General features: G+C 45.0%; 1 protein-coding gene across 8 annotated transcripts in view; it reads right to left on the reverse strand.

The window, feature by feature from the left end:
* Nucleotides 1-21,863, reverse strand: part of LOC311511910 (leucine-rich repeat and fibronectin type III domain-containing protein 1-like protein) — a 258,493-nt gene that overhangs the window by 125,152 nt on the left and 111,478 nt on the right. The window contains exon 2 of one of the 8 annotated variants that reach the window (XM_084612843.1): nucleotides 1,696-2,150. The exons of the other annotated variants lie outside the window; for them this stretch is intronic. The gene's annotated coding sequence lies outside the window, so the exon portion shown is untranslated. The remainder of the gene's footprint in view (nucleotides 1-1,695; nucleotides 2,151-21,863) is intronic. 8 annotated transcript variants of the gene reach the window in all.

The following is a 21,863-nucleotide window of genomic DNA, read 5'->3' on the forward strand; positions in this document are numbered from 1 at the left end:
AGGAGACTATGATATTTCCTCATGGAAGCTGAAAGGTTTCCAATCTTACTATTTATAATATAAAGGTACAGAGTTTTGCATTTACTGATACTGCCTTTAATGTTAGGCCAGCGAAGTGCAGTCACTGCATTACTGGTAATTAAATGCTTTGCAAAGCACTTTAGGATGTTCCACTCAGTGAAAAGCATTATGGAAACCCAAGCTGCTCACTGCTGTTATTAAGATGCCATAAGAAAATCTGGCCCCCTTTTATTATGTTCCCGTAAAAAAACCCCAAAAACTTATGATATTAAGGACAATTATAGTAGAATAGATTATTGCAAACTTAAATAAATCTTGTTTTGTCTTTGTCCTAGTGACTTTGACTTTTCACAAGTTTCTTATTTGATTCATGGAGTGCTTCTTCAGATTAGTTCATCAACTGGTTTCTTGTCTGCCACCTGTTATGATTCTAACTAACCCTCCTTAGCAGATGTTTGGTATGGAGTAATTCAGTACACAGCAGAATACGTCCTGTGATGTACAGTGGCATATTATTTTACTATCTCCATGGAATTTGTGTATAGCTAGCAGCTGTGTGGTAATGCGCCCAAGAAAAGAAATCAGGAGACATGGGTTCTAATCCTGACTCTGCCACTGATGCACTCTGTGACCTTGGCAGATCACTTCTATTCTCTATGTCTCAGTTAACTCTATCTGTAAAATGGGGAGGATAATTCTTACCTACCTATCTGAAGTACTTTGGAATATATGAGTAAATGCACTAGGCAACCACTGAGGTCTATTAGGAGGAGAAATAAAACATTGGTTGCAAACAACACAACTTGGAGGGGCTATCATGGTACAGGATTGTTATGGGCAGTGACAATGGGTTAATGCTTTAGTCAGTAACTCTAGTGATTAATGTTTGTAACACCCACTTTTAACCCCTCATCTTTTCTCCTTGCCCAAACCTTAGCTGCTGCCTGAAGTTCTCCAGGCCCCCATACACAGTGTCTTATGGAGCAGCAAACCATTTTCCTTTCTGTCTGCTGCCCAGGAGCTGGGGGGACCAGTCCCTAGAAGGATTTTCTGGATTTCCAGAGTTTATTTTTTTAATCAAAATGGTCTTGCAAGGTTCTATACACTCAACTGCCAGATATGTGCCTGCAACAGCATCAATATTTTTGGTGGCAGATTTATTTATTGTTTTGAGACACTGCTCCTCTTCTCACCTAGAATGACTTTCATATTTATTGAATTCTTTGAGACATTGTGATTGCAGTGCCTGTTATTTGTACTGTAATAGTATCTATGTTTGCAGAGAAAATTAAGTCATATTGTTAAGGCCTCTGGGGGTATGTCTACACTACGAAATTAGGTCGAATTTATAGAAGTCGGTTTTTTAGAAATCGGTTTTATATATTCAAGTGCGTGTGTCCCCACAGAAAATGCTCTAAGTGCATTAACTCAGCGGAGTGCTTCCACAGTACCGAGGCTAGAGTCGACTTCCGGAGCGTTGCACTGTGGGTAGCTATCCCACAGTTCCCGCAGTCTCCGCTGCCCATTGGAATTCTGGGTTGAGATCCCAATGCCTGATGGGGCTAAAACATTGTCACGGGTGGTTCTGGGTACATATTGTCAGGCCCCCGTTCCCTCCCTCCCTCCGTGAAAGCAAGGGCAGACAATCATTTCATGCCTTTTTTCCTGAGTTACCTGTGCAGACGCCATACCACGGCAAGCATGGAGCCCGCTCAGCTCACTGTCACCGTATGTCTCCTGGGTGCTGGCAGACGCGGTACTGCATTGCTACACAGTAGCAGCAACCCATTGCCTTGTGGCAGCAGACGGTGCAATGGGACTGGTAGCCGTCATCGTCATGTCCGAGGTGCTCCTGGCCACGTCGGCCAGGAGCGCCTGGGCAGACATGGTCGCAGGAACTAAATTTGGAGTGACTTGATCAAGTCGTTCTCTTTAGTCCTGCAGTCAGTCCTATTGAACCATCTTATGGTGAGCAGGCAGGCGATATGGATTGCTAGCAGTCGTATTGTACCATCTTCTGCCAGGCAGGCAAGAGATGAGGATGGCTAGCAGTCGTATTGTACCATCTTCTGCCGAGCAGCCCCGAGATGTGGATGGCATGCAGTCCTTCTACACCGTCTGCTGCCAGCCTAAGATGTAAAAGATAGATGGAGTGTATCAAAACAAGAAATAGACCAGATTTGTTTTGTACTCATTTGCTTCCCCCACTCTCCCCCGTCTAGGGGACTCATTCCTCTAGGTCACACTGCAGTCACTCACAGAGAAGATGCAGCGAGGTATATCTAGCCATGTATCAATCAGAGGCCAGACTAACCTCCTTGTTCCAATAAGAACAATAACTTAGGTGCACCATTTCTTATTGGAACCCTCCGTGAAGTCCTGCCTGAAATACTCCTTGATGTAAAGCCACCCCCTTTGTTGATTTTAGCTCCCTGAAGCCAACCCTGTAAGCCGTGTCGTCAGTCACCCCTCCCTCCGTCAGAGCAACGGCAGACAATCGTTCCGCGCCTTTTTTCTGTGCGGACGCCATACCAAGGCAAGCATGGAGGCCGCTCAGCTCACTTTGGCAATTAGGAGCACATTAAACACCACATGCATTATCCAGCAGTATATGCGGCACCAGAACCTGGCAAAGCAATACCGGGCGAGGAGGTGACGTCAGCGCGGTCACTTGAGTGATCAGGACATGGACACAGATTTCTCTGAAAGCATGGGCCCTGCCAATGCATGCATCGTGGTGCTAATGGGGCAGGTTCATGCTGTGGAACGCCGATTCTGGGCTCGGGAAACAAGCACAGACTGGTGGGACCGCATCGTGTTGCAGGTCTGGGACGATTCCCAGTGGCTGCGAAACTTTCACATGCGTAAGGGCACTTTCATGGAACTTTGTGACTTGCTTTCCCCTGCCCTGAAGCGCATGAATACCAAGATGAGAGCAGCCCTCACAGTTGAGAAGTGAGTGGCGATAGCCCTGTGGAAGCTTGCAACGCCAGACAGCTACCGGTCAGTTGGGAATCAATTTGGAGGGGGCAAATCTACTGTGGGGGCTGCTGTGATGCAAGTAGCCCACGCAATCAAAGATCTGCTGATATCAAGGGTAGTGACCCTGGGAAATGTGCAGGTCATAGTGGATGGCTTTGCTGCAATGGGATTCCCTAACTGTGGTGGGGTCATAGATGGAACCCATATCCCTATCTTGGCACCGGAGCACCAAGCCGGCGAGTACATAAACCGCAAGGGGTACTTTTCAATAGTGCTGCAAGCACTGGTGCATCACAAGGGACGTTTCACCAACATCAACGTGGGATGGCCGGGAAAGGTACATGATGCTCGCACCTTCAGGAACTCTGGTCTGTTTCAAAAGCTGCAGGAAGGGACTTTATTCCCAGATCAGAAAATAACCGTTGAGGACGTTGAAATGCCTATATGTATTCTTGGGGACCCAGCCTACCCCTTAATGCCATGGCTCATGAAGCCGTACACAGGCAGCCTGGACAGTAGTCAGGAGCTGTTCAACTACAGGCTGAGCAAGTGCAGAATGGTGGTAGAATGTGCATTTGGACGTTTAAAAGCACGCTGGCGCAGTTTACTGACTCACTTAGACCTCAGCGAAACCAATATTCCCATTGTTATTACTGCTTGCTGTGTGCTCCACAATATCTGTGAGAGTAAAGGGGAGACGTTTATGGCGGGGTGGGAGGTTGAGGCAAATCGCCTGGCTGCTGATTACGCGCAGCCAGACACCAGGGCGGTTAGAAGAGCACAGGAGGGTACGGTATGCATCAGAGAAGCTTTGAAAACCAGTTTCATGACTGGCCAGGCTACGGTGTGAAAGTTCTCTTTGTTTCTCCCTGATGAAAACCCCCGCCCCTTGGTTCACTCTACTTCCCTGTAAGCTAACCACCCTCCCCTCCTCCCTTCGATCACCGCTTGCAGAGGCAATAAAGTCATTGTTGCTTCACATTCATGCATTCTTTATTCATTCATCACACAAATAGGGGGATGACTACCAAGGTAGCCCAGGAGGGGTGGTGGAGGAGGGAAGGAAAATGCCACAGAGCACTTTAAAAGTTTACAACTTTAAAATTTATTGAATGCCAGCCTTCTTTTTTTTGGGCAATCCTCTGTGGCGGAGTGGCTGGTTGGCCGGAGGCGCCCCCACCGCGTTCTTAGGCATCTGGTTGTGGAGGCTATGGAACTTGGGGAGGAGGGTGGTTGGTTACACAGGGGCTGTAGTGGCAGTCTGTGCTCCAGCTGCCTTTGCTGCAGCTCAACCATACACTGGAGCATACTGGTTTGATCCTCCAGCAGCCTCAGCATTGAATCCTGCCTCCTCTCATCACGCTGCCGCCACATTTGAGCTTTAGTCCTGTCTTCAGCCCGCCACTTACTCTCTTCAGCCTGCCACCTCTCCTCCCGGTCATTTTGTGCTTTCCTGCACTCTGACATTATTTGCCTCCACGCATTCGTCTGTGCTCTGTCAGTGTGGGAGGACAGCATGAGCTCAGAGAACATTTCATCACGAGTGTGGTTTTTTTTCTTTCTAATCTTCACTAGCCTCTGGGAAGGAGAAGATCCTGTGATCATTGAAACACATGCAGCTGGTGGAGAAAAAAAAAGGGATAGCATCCGAGAGTGCTAAAGGAACTGGCGGCTGTGATTGCAGAGCCATTGGCCATTATCTTTGAAAACTCGTGGTGAACGGGGGAAATCCCGGATGTCTGGAAAAAGGCTAATGTAGTGCCAATCTTTAAAAAAGGGAAGAAGGAGGATCCTGGGCCAGTCAGCCTCACTTCAGTCCCCGGAAAAATCATGGAAGAGGTCCTCAAAGAATCAATTCTGAAGCACTTACATGAGAGGGAAGTGATCAGGAACAGTCAGCATGGATTCACCAAGGGAAGGTCATGCCTGACTAATCTAATCACCTTCTATGATGAGATTACTGGTTCTGTGGATGAAGGGAAAGCAGTGGATGTATTGTATCTTGACTTTAGCAAAGCTTTTGACACGGTCTCCCACAGTATTCTTGTCAGCAAGTTAAAGAAGTATGGGCTGGATGAATGCACTATAAGGTGGGTAGAAAGTTGGCTAGATTGTCGGGCTCAACGGGTAGTGATCAATGGCTCCATGTCTAGTTGGCAGCCGGTGTCAAGTGGAGTGCCCCAGAGGTCGGTCCTAGGGCCGGTTTTGTTCAATATCTTCATAAATGATCTGGAGGATGGTGTGGATTGCACTCTCAGCAAATTTGCGGATGATACTACACTGGGAGGAGTGGTAGATACACTGGAGGGCAGGGATAGGATACAGAGAGACCTAGACAAATTGGAGGATTGGGCCAAAAGAAATCTGATGAGGTTCAACAAGGACAAGTGCAGAGTCCTGCACTTAGGACGGAAGAATCCCATGCACCGCTACAGACTAGGGACCGAATGGCTAGGCAGCAGTTCTGCGGAAAAGGACCTAGGGGTGACAGTGGACGAGAAACTGGATATGAGTCAACAGTGTGCCCTTGTTGCCAAGAAGGCCAATGGCATTTTGGGATGTATAAGTAGGGGCATAGCGAGCAGACTGAAGGACGTGATCGTCCCCTTCTATTCAACATTGGTGAGGCCTCATCTGGAGTACTGTGTCCAGTTTTGGGCCCCACACTACAAGAAAGATGTGGATAAATTGGAAAGAGTCCAGCGAAGGGCAACAAAAATTATTAGGGGTCTGGAACACATGACTTATGAGGAGAGGCTGAGGGAACTGGGATTGTTTAGTCTGCGGAAGAGAAGAATGAGGGGGGATTTGATAGCTGCTTTGAACTACCTGAGAGGTGGTTCCAGAGAGGATGGTTCTAGACTATTCTCAGTGGTAGAAGAGGACAGAACAAGGAGTAATGGTCTCAAGTTGCAGTGGGGGAGGTTTAGGTTGGATATTAGGAAAAACTTTTTCACTAGGAGGGTGGTGAAACACTGGAATGCGTTGCCTAGGGAGGTGGTGGAATCTCCTTCCTTAGAAGTTTTTAAGGTCAGGCTTGACAAAGCCCTGGCTGGGATGATTTAATTGGGGATGGGTCCTGCTTTTGAGCAGGGGGTTGGACTAGATGACCTCCTGAGGTCCCTTCCAACCCTGATATTCTATGATTCTATTTAAAAAGACACATTTTATAAAACAGTGGCTACACTCTTTCAGGGTAAACCTTGCTGTTAACATTACATACATAGCACATGTGCTTTCGTTACAAGGTCGCATTTTGCCTCCCCCCACCGTGTGGCTACCCCCTCAACCCTCCCCACTCCCCGTGGCTAACAGCGGGGAACATTTCTGTTCAGCCACAGGCAAACAGCCCAGCAGGAACGGGCTCCTCTGAGTGTCCCCTGAAGAAAAGCACCCTATTTCAACCAGGTGACCATGAATGATATCTCACTCTCCTGAGGATAACACAGAGAGATAAAGAACGGATGTTGTTTGAACGCCAACAAACATACACTGCAATGCTTTGTTGTACAATGATTCCCGAGTACGTGTTACTGGCCTGGAGTGGTAAAGTGTCCTACCATGAAGGACGTAATAAGGCTGCCCTCCCCAGAAACCTTTTGCAAAGGCTTTGGGAGTACATCCAGGAGAGCCGCGAATGCCAGGGCAAATTAATCCTTTCACATGCTTGCTTTTAAACCATGTATAGTATTTTAAAAGGTACACTCACCGGAGGTCCCTTCTCTGCCTGCTGGGTCCAGGAGGCAGCCTTGGGTGGGTTCAGGGGGTACTGGCTCCAGGTCCAGGGTGAGAAATAGTTCCTGGCTGTCGGGAAAAGCGGTTTCTCCGCTTGCTTGCTGTGAGCTATCTACAACCTCATCATCATCATCATCTTCTTCGTCCCCAAAACCTGCTTCCATGTTGCCTCCATCTCCATTGAAGGAGTCAAACAACACGGCTGGGGTAGTGGTGGCTGAACCCCCTACAATGGCATGCAGCTCATCATAGAAGCGGCATGTTTGGGGCTCTGACCCGGAGCGGCCGTTCGCCTCTCTGGTTTTCTGGTAGGCTTGCCTCAGCTCCTTAAGTTTCACGCGGCACTGCTTCGGGTCCCTGTTATGGCCTCTGTCCTTCATGCTCTGGGAGATTTTGACAAAGGTTTTGGCATTTCGAAAACTGGAATGGAGTTCTGATAGCACGGATTCCTCTCCCCATACAGCGATCAGATCCCATAGCTCCTGTTCAGTCCATGCTGGAGCTCTTTTGCGATTCTGGGACTCCATCATGGTCACCTCTGCTGATGAGCTCTGCATGGTCACCTGCAGCTTGCCACGGTTGCCAAACAGGAAATGAGATTCAAAAGTTCACAGTTCTTTTCCTGTCTACCTGGCCAGTGCATCTGAGTTGAGAGTGCTGTCCAGAGCGGTCACAATGGAACACTCTGGGATAGCTCCCGGAGGCCAATACCGTCGAATTGTGTCCACAGTACCCCAAATTCGACCCGGCAAGGCTGATTTAAGCGCTAATCCACTTGTCAGGGGTAGAGTAAGGAAATAGATTTTAAGAGCCCTTTAAGTCGAAATAAAGGGCTTCATTGTGTGGACGGGTGCAGGTTTACATCGATTTAACGCTGCTAAATTCGACTTAAAGTCCTAGTGTAGACCAGGGCTGAATAAGGTATTTATGTTGGCCATCCTGAATTTTATCTTCTTCTCTTGCATTCCCCTTTTCTACAAAATTAACCTCATTTGTTGCATTCTGAAAGAGAGGTGTTACATCACATCTGGAAAAAACAATCCCCATAAACTGTTACCTCAAAATATACTCCAACTTTACATTTCTTGAACCTGAAACTAAAGTCTAATGTTCTTTATGCACTAACTGCAATGGCAAGTGCAAATATTAATCTTTCCTCCCTTTTTCAGGGACATAAATGGAAAATGAAAGCAAATTTCACTTTGTAGTTCAGTCCATGTGTAGCCAGACAGACAGCCCGCCCCCCTCAGACCAGCATTGCTGGAAACACAGGAGGAAGCCGGAACAGGGCACTTAACATATATTCCAGCACAGCCTTTGAAGCTGTGAAAAGCACAGGTGTGCTGCTACAATGTGCATCTGGGAACAGATACAAGGATTAAGCTCACAGCAGGCAGAGGCCCTGTGACAGACATGGCTCTTAGCCTCTACTAAATAGCGTGATGCACACACACCAACATCCTAGGTGGGAAAATATTTACCCTGATAAAAGAAATGTCCAGTAGTCGAAACTTATTGTTTCTCTCCCTTGCAAGTGTAAACTACTCTTGCGAAAGCTGGCGTCACCCAGACAGACCAGCCTCAATTTGGCATAAGAACGGAGAAAGAGAATAAAGGAGTACAGAGGTATAAGTAGGGGACCTACAGCACCATGATTTTTGGAGTGCTTTTCACTATCTATCTGCTGGTCAGATAAGTGACAGCCTCCCAAGGCTTCTGCAGCTAAGAGGGTCCCTAAGCCTTATCCCTTATTCATCTTTCCGCGGAACTGAGTGACCGATCCTGGCTTGGCATCGCTGGAATCGAGAGATGCAAGGAGGGTAAGAAGCACCCACACCTGATCTCATATCTTTAGTGTACACATATTTTGAAACAGAGCTCTATACTTTGTTTTCTTTCTTTGGGATTGTGGCTTCAGTTTTGTAACTTGTTTGTGTGTGTAACATCTCTACATTTAAATAAGTAGGCACTAGCAATTTTGTAACCACATGATTAGAATCTAGCTTAATAAATTTTGGTAACCATTTGTGCATAAGCCTGAGTTGTTTTCTCTGGTTTACTGTAAAGCAGCCAACACAATTAAAGAACCTCAGCCGTTTTGGCTCTAAAGCCTGGCCATTAGGTGAGAGTACTAAGAGCCTAGCATTGAGTTGTGCCGCCTCCACGGGGCAAACTCTTGGGGCACCTGTCAGTCAATCCTGGCTGCCTGCTGCGAAGGAGCTCTGAGCTCTAACAGTTAAAGTCACGGATGGTATAAACGGGCATAGCTGGCACCTCACCAAACATCCTTGGCCGTCGGCTAACACCATGCCATGCAGAAAATGTAGCCCATCACAAACATTTTCTCACATATGTTACACAAATTGATTTTTGTGAAGACTGAGTTATAACATGCAGTGCTGTGGGTTGGCAGCATGGTATTCAACTGTCATAAAGCTCAGCGAATGGACTAAATCAAGATGAATGGGGTCACGGTACCACTATCCGTTCAGCAGAACCTTTTCAACATTCAAATCTATGACTATAGAGACAGAAAATGGCAATGAGTGTTTATTTCTCTCCATTATTCAATCAAAAGGTGCTGAAAGGATATGTTGATTAATTGTGAGGGTATCAAACTGCATTGCAAGGCAGATTTTGTACGGAATTGTGCATACAAATGCTAAAAGAGTGTCTGCTCATGATCTCAGGATTTATATGTCCAGCCCGTTCCAAATTTCTACTTGAATGTGGCAGTTACTGCAAGATTATCCACCGCCTTCATTAGTATCAGCTGCTATGAGTTTAGCTAGGAATGGAACTCAAATAATTTGATAATAATAATCAAATAATTGGAATTCATTTGCAAATTGGATACTATTAATTTAGGCTTAAATAGAGACTGGGAGTGGCTAAGTCATTATGCAAGGTAGCCTATTTCCTCTTGTTTTTTCCTACCCCCCCCCCCCCAGATGTTCTGGTTTAACTTGGATTTAAACTTGAAGAGTGGTCAGTTTGGATGAGCTATTACCAGCAGGAGAGTGAGTTTGTGTGTGTATGGGGGTTGGGGGGATGTGAGAAAACCTGGATTTGTGCAGGAAATAGCCCAACTTGATTATCATGCACATTGTGTAAAGAGTTGTCACTTTGGATGGGCTATCACCAGCAGGAGAGTGAATTTGTGTGGGGGGGGTGGAGGGTGAGAAAACCTGGATTTGTGCTGGAAATGGCCCAACCTGATGATCACTTTAGATAAGCTATTACCAGCAGGACAGTGGGGTGGGAGGAGGTATTGTTTCATATTCTCTGTGTATATATAAAGTCTGCTGCAGTTTCCACGGTATGCATCCGATGAAGTGAGCTGTAGCTCACGAAAGCTCATGCTCAAATAAATTGGTTAGTCTCTAAGGTGCCACAAGTACTCCTTTTCTTTTTGCAAATACAGACTAACACGGCTGTTACTCTGAAACCTGTCAAATAATTTTCTGCTTCTGTTTTAGGATATATTGAACAATCTGGAACTAACACCCAAATTTCCAAACTTAGGATCCTACATTTCATATTTAGGCACCTAAATAAATGCAATTTTCACAGCTCCTACTGGCTTCACTAACCAAGAATAGCAGAAGTGCTATAAAAGATGACAGTGGAATGGACCTAGAAGTACTTTGTGTTCTTTCTCACTTTGTAACTTTATTAGGGATGTGTTTTGCTGACTGATGGATTCGACAATCTGCAGGTACCATGACTGAGTGTAATCACCAAGCCTCCAAAAAGTATTTTATCTTTCATTATGGATAATGGGATGTTCTGAACTTTGTGCAATTGCAGGATTTTAAAAAGCATGTATTATTTAGAGATTATTATGATTCTGCAATTTTTAGAATTAATTATTGGGAGAATGACAATCTAGACAATTATAATTAAGTCAATTTTAGGAATTAATCATCGTGAATTGGACTATCTAAGCAATTAATAATGAATTAAATAAATTGTGATTCCATTTGAAAATATTTGCTACTTCTCATTTGAAAAACAGATGGACTCTGCTTTGTATCCAGCTGAAGTGATCAGCTTCAGATTATCAACTAGCCTCTAAATTTAATTTCTGGATTCAGAGGAATTCAAGAGTTTGTCTTAAATTCCTTTGCAAACTGTGCTCCCTATGACCATCTATTCATGTGCAAGTCTTACCAGTAGTAAGGGAATGTGCGAAAGCCACATGAATATCCTTTGCATCCTGCTATGCCCAGAAGGTGAGAGTCCTAAATAAAGCAACAACAAAATAATAACAGCCACGTGTTTGAATTTAAATATATAATCCCCAATGTGGTAATGACTGATTTAACATTTCTTAGCAATATTTTTCTTCTGCTGTAACCAGAATTACTAATATGAGAGTCACGTACAGGAGACTGAATTGTTCTGTAGACTGGAATTCACACTCAAACAGAGGAATAAATTCCTAAAACACAGGGAGCTTAATTCTTCCACTTGAGGATACAAACAATGTCTATATACTTCAGTGGGAGCTAGTTGTATTTGGAGGTGAGAGAACTGGCCATAGAATTGCATGGGGGCAGCTGCAGCCTGCTCCAGAGGCCCAACACTGTCAAGTGCACAGGAGCACATTTTACTGCATGTGTGTATGGGGTGGGGTGGGAATACAGATCCAAAGCAACAGCAACAGGACTTTTTTGAAAAGCGTGGCAGGCACACCACTGAGGGGCACTTTCCCACATGCTCTAGACTAATGAGCTACCCTGTTCTATTCTGGTTTTTACAGTGATTAGCAGGGCCTGGTCAAAAGCTAGTTGGGGAAAAGGTAGCAGCTCTCAAGATCTGCCATGACCTGTGTGTCTTGAGAACAACGCAAAACTTTGCAGATGCTTTCAATGTAAACTAATGATCACTGCATGAATCTTCATCATCCCCAAACCAGAAGCTACTGCAAACAGTTTGCGGACAACATTGGCCATGTGCTGGCAAGAATTAATGCTCTACATCTATGAAATGCTAGAGACTGAGTCAGAACTGCAGGCAATGTTTTCTATCAGTGGCATCAACATCTATCAGTGGATAAGAAAAAAAAAAGCAAACGAGAATGTGCAAAATTCTGCTGGTCCTACACAGCTAAGGTACCCTGTGCAAGGGCTCATTAGCATGCAGGTTGCAATTCTTTAAGGGCTAGTCTACACTAAAAGCGCTACATCGGCACAGCTGCACTGGATGCTGCTATAGCGCATTTGGTTAAGATGCTCTATGCTGACGGGAACTCTCCTGTTGGCATAATAAATTCACCTCCACGAGAGGCAGTAGCTATATCAGCAGGAGAAGCTCTCCCGCTGACACAGCGCTTTCCACACTGGCACTTAGATTAGTGTAATTTATGTTGCTCAGGGGAGTGGCTTATTCACTATAAGCTATTAGTAGTGTAGATCTGGCCTAAGTTAAAAGAAAATCTGACAGCAACACCCAGAGGTAAGGAGATATGTGGCAAAACTGGCTAGCTCTCAATTTGCTGAGATAGTTTGCTGTACCCAGGGGAAAAGGGCAGAGGCAGAGAGAGAGAGCGCTATTCAAAACAACAGGGGACAATCTCATTCTGTAGGAAAATATTAAACACCTGACTGTCCAAATATAGAAAAGACTAATTTTAAAGCAATGTCCCACACATGCATTAGATCCCTTCATACTGTTTTAATCTCCGCATCCCAGCACACAGTATCACTTCAAGCTTTCTTCTCTTGCACATTTCCCTGAGTAAGGCTTTAGTGCATCTCAGCTGTGGAACAACGCACAGAAACCAGTGTTTATTGGCTCTTGAGTGCTGGGTTATTTTTGAGAAGTAGTTGTCTTGGCAAAGAAAAGAAGTATGAACTCACAGATTAGTCTATTTAATAAACTTAGAGAAAGAACTGAAACGCAGGCTCGCAAAAGCACTTTCGAAACCACATGCATTTCTGTCCAAAAACCATAAAGAAATGCAGGAAATCTGTTTAGAGGTTTCCAGTCAGCTTGAAAATAATTCTGTCTGTCCAGTTTAGTTTTTTAATTACCTGTACTGTAATAGATGGAAAAATATAAGCCCCACAAAAGAATCCAAGGTGATTTAACAGCACCCCAATGAATACAGGCCTGTTTCTCAAATGAAAAAAAAATTGTGTTGAATATTTTCCTTGTGCACATTTGACAGATACAAACTACTCCAAGTCCTCCCACTGGGAGGGAAAACATGAAAGTTTTTTTAGTAATTTTCTGTATCATAAAATGTGCTAATAATGTAATGAAAACCTACAGTGTAAAATTGAGCAGAGCTGTAAGCGTAGAGAATTAATTGTAAGACACAGAATATCAAATCTAATTACTTGCTGGCAAACAGCATAGGTGCACTGTTGTAGATGGAGTCATATGACCTTAAAATGCAAATTAACATAAAAAGAAAAGTAACCCTGAGGGGAATTTTCATCCTGGGTGCAGTGACCCTCGTTGTCTTCTTTTTTAAACAAGTACTGTGTGTTTCTGTTGCTGCACAGATCAAATTTTCCTTCGCAGATTTGCTTTCTTACTTTAATTCTAACAGCATGCAGGTTGTTCTGTTTTACTGTTGAGCACATCCTTGAAGAAGCTATACAGGAGGCAGCTTGCTTACACATCTTAAAATAGTGGGTAGCTCAACTGAGTTTTGACAGGGAGACTTTAGCTGTAATTCTAACTTGTTTGGGTGATTAAATATAGTAATCCGAATACAGCTAATAGCCTTTAACAAGACACAAATGACACCCACCCCCATAAGAAGAAAAAGAAAAGAAAAAAACCAGTCAGCTCTTTAAATTGACCTTCAAATTGACTGTTAAACTTGTTCCAGTCTCTGCTTCTTTTCAGGACTCCAATGCTCTTTCATTAGTGGTTCATTTGAGTATGGAGTCCTTGAAGTAATGCATTCTCCATTCAGATTCACAATGCAGCACCACACAGCCCCTGAGGTGGCCATCCATCCTGAAATTAAGAGGCAACATTCTCTTCTAGAACTGCACTTTATCAGAATCATTAGGGGTGACAGAAGATAGTGGCAGAGGCAGCAGCAACAGAGAGCTAACCCAGGCACATTAAAGCAAGATAAAAAGGGTAACCAATCTGAACATAATCTATACAGAGAGAAGCCAAAACGCTCTCCTCCAACAGGAACTGTTTGTCTCTCTTTCTCCCTTTCTTTTTTCCCCCTCCACACAAACAGGAGTTTCATCTGGAGATAAAATGGCAATAGTAGGGAATGGCAAAAAAAAAATCCCAAACCAACAAGCTGCTTTATGAACCCAAACAAGAGGATTCTATAAGCATAGAATTAGTTCAAGTGAAAGAAAATGATATTAAAATGAATCCCTTCCTCCCCCCCATGTCCATAAATTACCTCTAAGTGGTGGAGCACTAACAAATGTCATTTATTAGCAGGTATATTATCTATTTTAAAAAGAATTATTTCTTCTGTTTTAAAAAGTGCATTTATCTAATTCAGCTCAATTTGAGGAGGACTATGAGGCATATTTTTAATATATGCAACACTTGGGCATTTCACCTAAGAGTCTTGCCTGTTAAGCAGCACAGCAGAATTTAAATCTCTCTTATTATCAGGGATTCACCACCCTACAATCCCTTCAGGTATATGGCAAGAGCAGTACATTTTATTGTTAGAGATACTGAGCCAGAGAGGCCTTAGATACCCCAGAGGCGAGAAGCAGACAATAAATCGGAAATTGCTCAAAAATATTTTTAAGTTTAATTCTGGAGGGTCAAGAGTAATTAAACTCTAATGCAAACAGAATTACTTGATTTAGCCATTCCATGCACAAATGCAAACATCCCCCAGACTCTCCTTAAAACATCTGGCTTATAAAACATTTGATTTGAATCCGTGATCTAGATATAAAAGCACCATCTTATACTACCAATCTTTTGAGCAACCCTGTCACCCAATTCACATTCGCGAATGATTTAGTAGTTGTTTTTTTATATAGGGCAGCAATTTTTGCAAAAGGGGTGTGTCATAAATATAAAGGGAAGGGTAAACCCCTTTGAAATCCCTCCTGGCCAGGGGAAAGCTCCTCTCACCTGTAAAGGGTTAAGAAGCTAAAGGTAACCTTGCTGGCACCTGACCAAAATGACCAATGAGAAGACAAGATACTTTCAAAAGCTGGGAGGAGGGAGAGAAACAAAGGGTCTGTGTGTCTGTCTATATTCTGGTTTCTGCTGGGGATAGACCAGGAATGGAGTCTTAGAACTTTTAGTAAGTAATCTAGCTAGGTATGTGTTAGATTATGATTTCTTTAAATGGCTGAGAAAAGAATTGTGCTGAATAGAAATAACTATTTCTGTCTGTGTATCTTTTTTGTAACTTAAGGTTTTGCCTAGAGGGGTTCTCTATGTTTTTGAATCTAATTACCCTGTAAGATATCTACCATCCTGATTTTACAGGGGGGATTTCTTTATTTCTATTTACTTCTATTTTTATTAAAAGTCTTCTTGTAAGAAAACTGAATGCTTTTTCATTGTTCTCAGATCCAAGGGTTTGGGTCTGTGGTCACCTATGCAAATTGGTGAGGCTTTTTATCCAACATTTCCCAGGAAAGGGGGGGTGCAACTGTTGGGAGGATTGTTCATTGTTCTTAAGATCCAAGGGTCTGGGTCTGTAGTCACCTAGGCAAATTGGTGAGGCTTTTTACCAAACCTTGTCCAGGAAGTGGGGTGCAAGGTTTTGGGAAGTATTTTGGGGGGAAAGACGCGTCCAAACAGCTCTTCCCCAGTAACCAGTATTAGTTTGGTGGTGGTAGCGGCCAATCCAAGGACAACGGATGGAATATTTTGTACCTTGGGGAAGTTTTGACCTAAGCAGGTAAAGATAAGCTTAGGAGGTTTTTCATGCAGGTCCCCACATCTGTACCCTAGAGTTCAGAGTGGGGGAGGAACCTTGACAGGGTGAAATGTCCCACTAAAGCACCCCTTTTTTTGAGAGAAAGGGGTGCACCTAGTTCTTGCTTGGAGTGTGAGAACATAACCACAGAGCCATAACTTCAGAAGCAACTAGAGAACTCCCTGATATGTAGGTTTGGTACCTCCACCTTTTCCTCTTTCAGGTGCACTCTCCCACCACTGCCCCCCAGGCCCATGAGCCCTTCTCACAGGAACCTCAGTCCTTGAAGAAGCCTGCACTACTGTCCCCTTGCAGGAGCCCCACCTTCCCCCATCCTGGTCTCCACTAGCAAGCCTCAGGTCTGTCCGTCCTTCCCAGCAACACGTGACCTATGTACTGCTGGCTGAGCAGCTTACAGTTGCTCGTTTCAATATGGCAGGTTTCTTTTTCCAAGTAGGAAAAAAAAAAAAAAACCACCCCAAACCAGCACACTGCAACCAGCAGCCAGCCAGCCAGTCAAAACACCAGCGAGGCCAACTAAAAACTGGCTAGGTCACAACCCTACTGACCAGGAAGTCTCTCTTTATTAATCTCCCCCGGCAACATATCCTGGTCCTCTCTAATAACTCTGGAGGTCAAGGAACTCTATAACCACTCGACATGGCCTGCTGCACAGGGATGAATTTCACTCTTTTCCGGTATCTCTTGCAGCCCAAATAGCACCAATATAGAGGATACATCCAAAATGGCTGCTCTCTCACTCTGTGTGGATTTTCTAACAAAACCAGCATCACCACTATTTTGCCTCTACTTTCACCCCAAAGGGTAGTTCCTAGATATCGGGAAGTGCCTAGTTAACCATGAGTAAACATGGAGAGCAGCACCAGACATGTGGATTCAAAGCTTTAGCATAAGTGAGCGGAGCCAATCTGAAACTCACTAACCACAATGCTCACTTTAATGAGGTATCAAATGTCTGATTCATACTTTTGGTGATTCTCTTAGGCAGGGAATGGACAACTGAACTGCCTGAATTGTGCTGAGGAAGCAGTTTTTCTCTTTTGTGAAAGAATTCCAAACCCTAAAATTTCTCCTTTTCCCAAACTCCTGATCAGGGATGGCCTGTAATATTTTTCTCTCTCATTTTATAATCCATTGACAAGAATGCTTATGAGGGGGACTCACTTTGTGGTTTCTTGCATCTAAAGCATCTTGTATCTTTGAAAACTCATGGTGATCTGGGGAAGTCCCGGAAGACTGGAAAAGGCTAATGTAATGCCAATCTTTAAAAAAGGGAAGGAGGAGGATCCTGGGAACTACAGGCCAGTCTGCCTCACCTCAGTCCCCGGAAAAATCATGGAGCGGGTCCTCAAGGAATCAATTCTGAAGCACTTAGAGGAGAGGAAAGTGGTCAGGAACAGTCAGCATGGATTCACCAAGGGAAAGTCATGCCTGTCTAATCTAATTGCCTTCTATGATGAGATAACTGGCTCTGTGGATGAAGGGAAAGCAGTGGACGTGTTATTCCTTGACTTTAGCAAAGCTTTTGACACGGTCTCCCACAGTATTCTTGTCAACAAGTTAAAGAAGTATGGGCTGGATGGATGCACTATAAGGTGGGTAAAAGCTGGCTAGATCATCGGGCTCAACGGGTAGTGATCAATGGCTCCACGTCTAGCTGGCAGCTGGTATCTAGCGAAGTGCCCCAAGGGTTGGTCCTGGGGCCGGTTTTGTTCAATATCTTCATTAATGATCTAGAGGATGGTGTGGATTGCACCCTCAGCAAGTTTGCGGATGACACTAAACTGGGAGGAGTGGTAGATACGCTGGAAAGTAGGGATAGGATACAGAGGGCCCTAGACAAATTGGAGGATTGGGCCAAAAGAAATCTGATGAGGTTCAACAAGGACAAGTGCAGAGTCCTGCACTTAGGACGGAAGAATCCAATGCACCGCTACAGACTAGGGACCGAATGGCTCGGCAGCAGTTCTGCAGAGAAGGACCTAGGGGTGACAGTGGACGAGAAGCTGGATATGAGTCAACAGTGTGCCCTTGTTGCCAAGAAGGCCAATGGCATTTTGGGCTGTATAAGTAGGGGCATTGCCAGCAGATCGAGGGACGTGATCGTTCCCCTCTATTCGACATTGGTGAGGCCTCATCTGGAGTACTGTGTCCAGTTTTGGGCCCCACACTACAAGAAGGATGTGGAAAAATTGGAAAGAGTCCAGCGGAGGTCAATAAAAATGATTAGGGGTCTGGAACACATGACTTATGAGGAGAGGCTGAGGGAACTGGGATTGTTTAGTCTACGGAAGAGAAGAATGAGGGGGGATTTTATAGCTGCTTTCAACTACCTGAAAGGTGGATCCAAATTCTATTCTCAGTGATAGCAGATGACAGGACAAGGAGTAATGGTCTGAAGTTGCAGTGGGGGAGATTTAAGTTGGATACTAGGAAAAACTTTTTCACTAGGAGGGTGGTGAAACACTGGAATGAGTTACCTAGGGAGGTGGTGGAATCCCCTTCCTTAGAAGTTTTTAAGGTCAGGCTTGACAAAGCCCTGGCTGGGATGATTTAGTTGGGGATTGGTCCTGCTCTGGGCAGGGGGTTGGACTAGATGACCTCCAGAGGTGCCTTCCAACTCTGATATTCTATGACCACTCCCAGAGGAAGGATACTGGACAAGGTGGGCTTGTATCAGATCATATACAGCAATTGCTATATTTATAAAAATGATGAAGTTGTAGAGGTAGGAGAGGATATTGGGTTTTAGCTGAATGAAAGTACTAAAGTCTCCATCGATGTACCAAGCTCCCGCTAACTAAGTACTATTTTTCATGAAAGAAAAAACTGTTACCTACCTTTTGTTACTGTTGTTCTTCGAGATGTGTTGCTCATGTCACTTCCATTCTAGGTGTGTGCATGCCCATGTGTACGGCTGTGGGAGTTTTTTGCCTTAGCGGAATCCCTAGGGCCAGCTGTGGCGCCCCCTTGAGTGCCGCGCTCATGCGTCGGTATATCAGGCACCACCGCCCCTACACCCGCTGATCTCCCTCTTGCCAGCAACTCTGACAGAGGGGCAGGAGGGTGGGTAATGGAATGGACATGAGCAACACATCTCGAAGAACAAGTTACGAAAGGCAGGTAACCATTTTTTTTTCTTTGAGCGCTTGCTCATGTCAATTCCATTCTAGGTGACTCACAAGCAGTATCAATGGAGGTGTGCTCGGAGTTCAAGGTCTTGCAACTCTGCTCTGCCAAAGCCAGCATCCTCTTCAGCTTGCCGGGTAAGCATATAATGAGACGTGAACGTATGGCCAGACTACCAGGTTCTGGCTCTACAGATCTCTTGGATTGGTACCTGTGCCAGGAAGGCCACTGACGCTTATGCCCTAGTCGAGTGTGCCATCACTATTGCCGGCAGAGGCACCTTCGCCAGCTCATAGAAGTAGCGCATGCAGGCCATGATCCAGGATGAAATCCTCTGAGCAGATACTGGGCAACCTTTCGTTCTGTCTGCCACTGCAATGAATAGCTGTGTTGACATACGGAATGGCTTCGTTCTATCAGCGTAGAAGGCCAGCACCCTCCTGACGTCCAGGGTGCGTAGCCTGTGCTCCTCCTCTGACGCATGAGGCTTTGGCAAGAAGGCAGGTAAGTTTATCTCCTGGCCAGTATGAAACTGGGAAATGACCTTGGGCAGAAACGCTGGGTGTGGTTGCAACTAGGCCTTATCCTTACAGAAGGCCATATAGGTCGGATCCAAAGTAAATGCCCTGATCTCGGACACCATGCAGGCCGATGTTATCGGGACCAGGAACTAAACCTTCCAAGAGAAAAGCAGAAGAGAGCAGGAAGCTAGAGGCTCAAAGGGAGGGCCAGAATTCCTGGGCCACACCATAAGGGAGGGACTCCTTGAATTTACAGAGGGAGTCCCATAAGTTAAAGTTATACCTGCCCAAGAGGGCCTGATGGTTTGCCACCTGGAATTGCAGGCTCGCTGTTGAATAATTTTTCTCCCCAAAAGGTCCAGTCTTTTGGCCTTTTTATTTTTGAGAGTTGAACTAGTGTGCCCCTGCTTGTCCTTTTTGTTGGCTGCAGAGACAACCAGCGAGCCCGGAGGTGGGAGGATAAAGGTACTTGAATCCTTTGGTCCCCTACCACTCCCAGGAGTCTGTGGTGGATCCTGTAAGGGGCTAAGGGCCCTGACTGAGGAGGAACATTCATATAGCTCCGGAGTGGCCGGGCAGCCCAAACTGGGTCCTTTGCCTGATGCCCCATGGCCTTTCTTGTCTAGTGCTGGGAAACCGTGCTTCCTTGCTTGCTTTTTGGGCAGTGGTGATGGGGAGTGGTGCCGGGGGTGCACTGCAAGGTACTAGGCGAGCCTTGGTGGGACAGCTCGGAAGCTGGACAAAGGGCAGCCTCCATGAGGAGATCCCGCAAACAAATATCCTGCTCTTTCTGAGTCCTAGGTCGAAAGTTTTTACAAATATAAAACTTGTCCTTCACATGTGATTCCCCCAAGCACTTCAGGCAGCTGCTGTGGCTTAAAGCCCAGAGACCGGGCTTCTAACTACACTTAACACTAACGACTATAAACAAAAAGAAAAGGAGTACTTGTGGCACCTTAGAGACTAACCAATTTATCTGAGCATGAGCTTTCGTGAGCTACAGCTCACTTCATCGGATGCATACCGTGGAAACTGCAGCAGACATTATATACACACAGAGATCATGAAACGATACCTCCTCCCACCCCACTGTCCTGCTGGTAATAGCTTATCTAAAGTGATCATCAAGTTGGGCCATTTCCAGCACAAATCCAGGTTTTCTCACCCTCCCCCCCCCCCAAACTCACTCTCCTGCTGGTAATAGCCCATCCAAACTCTCTTCACAATGTGCAAAGCCCGTTGCCAACTGTGCCCACATATCTATTCAGGGGACACCATCACAGGGCCTAATAACATCAGCCACACTATCAGAGGCTCATTCACCAATGTGATATATGCCATCATGTGCCAGCAATGCCCCTCTGCCATTTACATTGGTCAAACTGGACAGTCTCTACGTAAAAGAATAAATGGACACAAATCAGATGTCAAGTAACATTCATAAACCAGTTGGAGAACACTTCAATCTCTCTGGTCACGCAATCACAGACATGAAGGTCGCTATCTTAAAACAAAAAAACTTCAAATCCAGACTCCAGCGAGAAACTGCTGAATTGGAATTCATTTGCAAATTGGATACTATTAATTTAGGCTTAAATAGAGACTGGGAGTGGCTAAGTCATTATGCAAGGTAGCCTATTTCCCCTTGTTTTTTCCTACCCCCCCCCCCACCCGCCCAGACGTTCTGGTTAAACTTGGATTTAAACTTGGAGAGTGGTCACTTTGGATGGGCTATTACCAGCAGGAGAGTGAGTTTGTGTGTGTGGGGAGTGGAGGGTGAGAAAACCTGGATTTGTGCTGGAAATGGCCCAACTTGATGATCACTTTAGATAAGCTATTACCAGCAGGACAGTGGGGTGGGAGGAGGTATTGTTTCATGATCTCTGTGTGTATATAGAAAAGGAGTATTTGTGGCACCTTAGAGACTAACCAATTTATTTGAGCATAAGCTTTCGTGAGCTACAGCTCACTTCATCGGATGCATACTGTGGGAAGTACAGAAGATCTTTTTATACACACAAAGCATGAAAAAATACCTCCCCTCACCCCACTTTCCTGCTGGTAATAGCCTATCTAAAGTGATCACTCTCTGTACACATTGTAAGGAGAGTGATCACGTTAGGTAAGCCATTAGCAGCAGGAGAGTGGGGTGGGAGGAGGCACTGCCTCATGGTCTCTGTGTACATAATGTCCTCCGCAGTTTCCACAGCATGCATCTGTACACATCCTTACAATGTGTACAGAGAGTGATCACTTTAGATAGGCTATTACCAGCAGGAAAGTGGGGTGGGGGGAGGTATTTTTTCATGCTTTGTGTGTATAAAAAGATCTTCTGTACTTCCCACAGTATGCATCCGATGAAGTGAGCTGTAGCTCACGAAAGCTTATGCTCAAATAAAGTGGTTAGTCTCTAAGGTGCCACAAGTACTCCTTTTCTTTTTGCGAATACAGACTAACAGGGCTGTTACTCTGAAACCTGACTATAAACAACTATTTACAAGGCCCTAAGGCTCAAAGAGAAACCAAACTGCTAGCCCTTGCTATGCAAGGAACTGTGCTCTGACTAA

The sequence above is a fragment of the Lepidochelys olivacea genome (genome assembly GCF_965140295.1).
Source record: "Lepidochelys olivacea isolate rLepOli2 genome assembly, chromosome: 23".
Lineage (NCBI taxonomy): Eukaryota > Metazoa > Chordata > Testudines > Cheloniidae > Lepidochelys > Lepidochelys olivacea.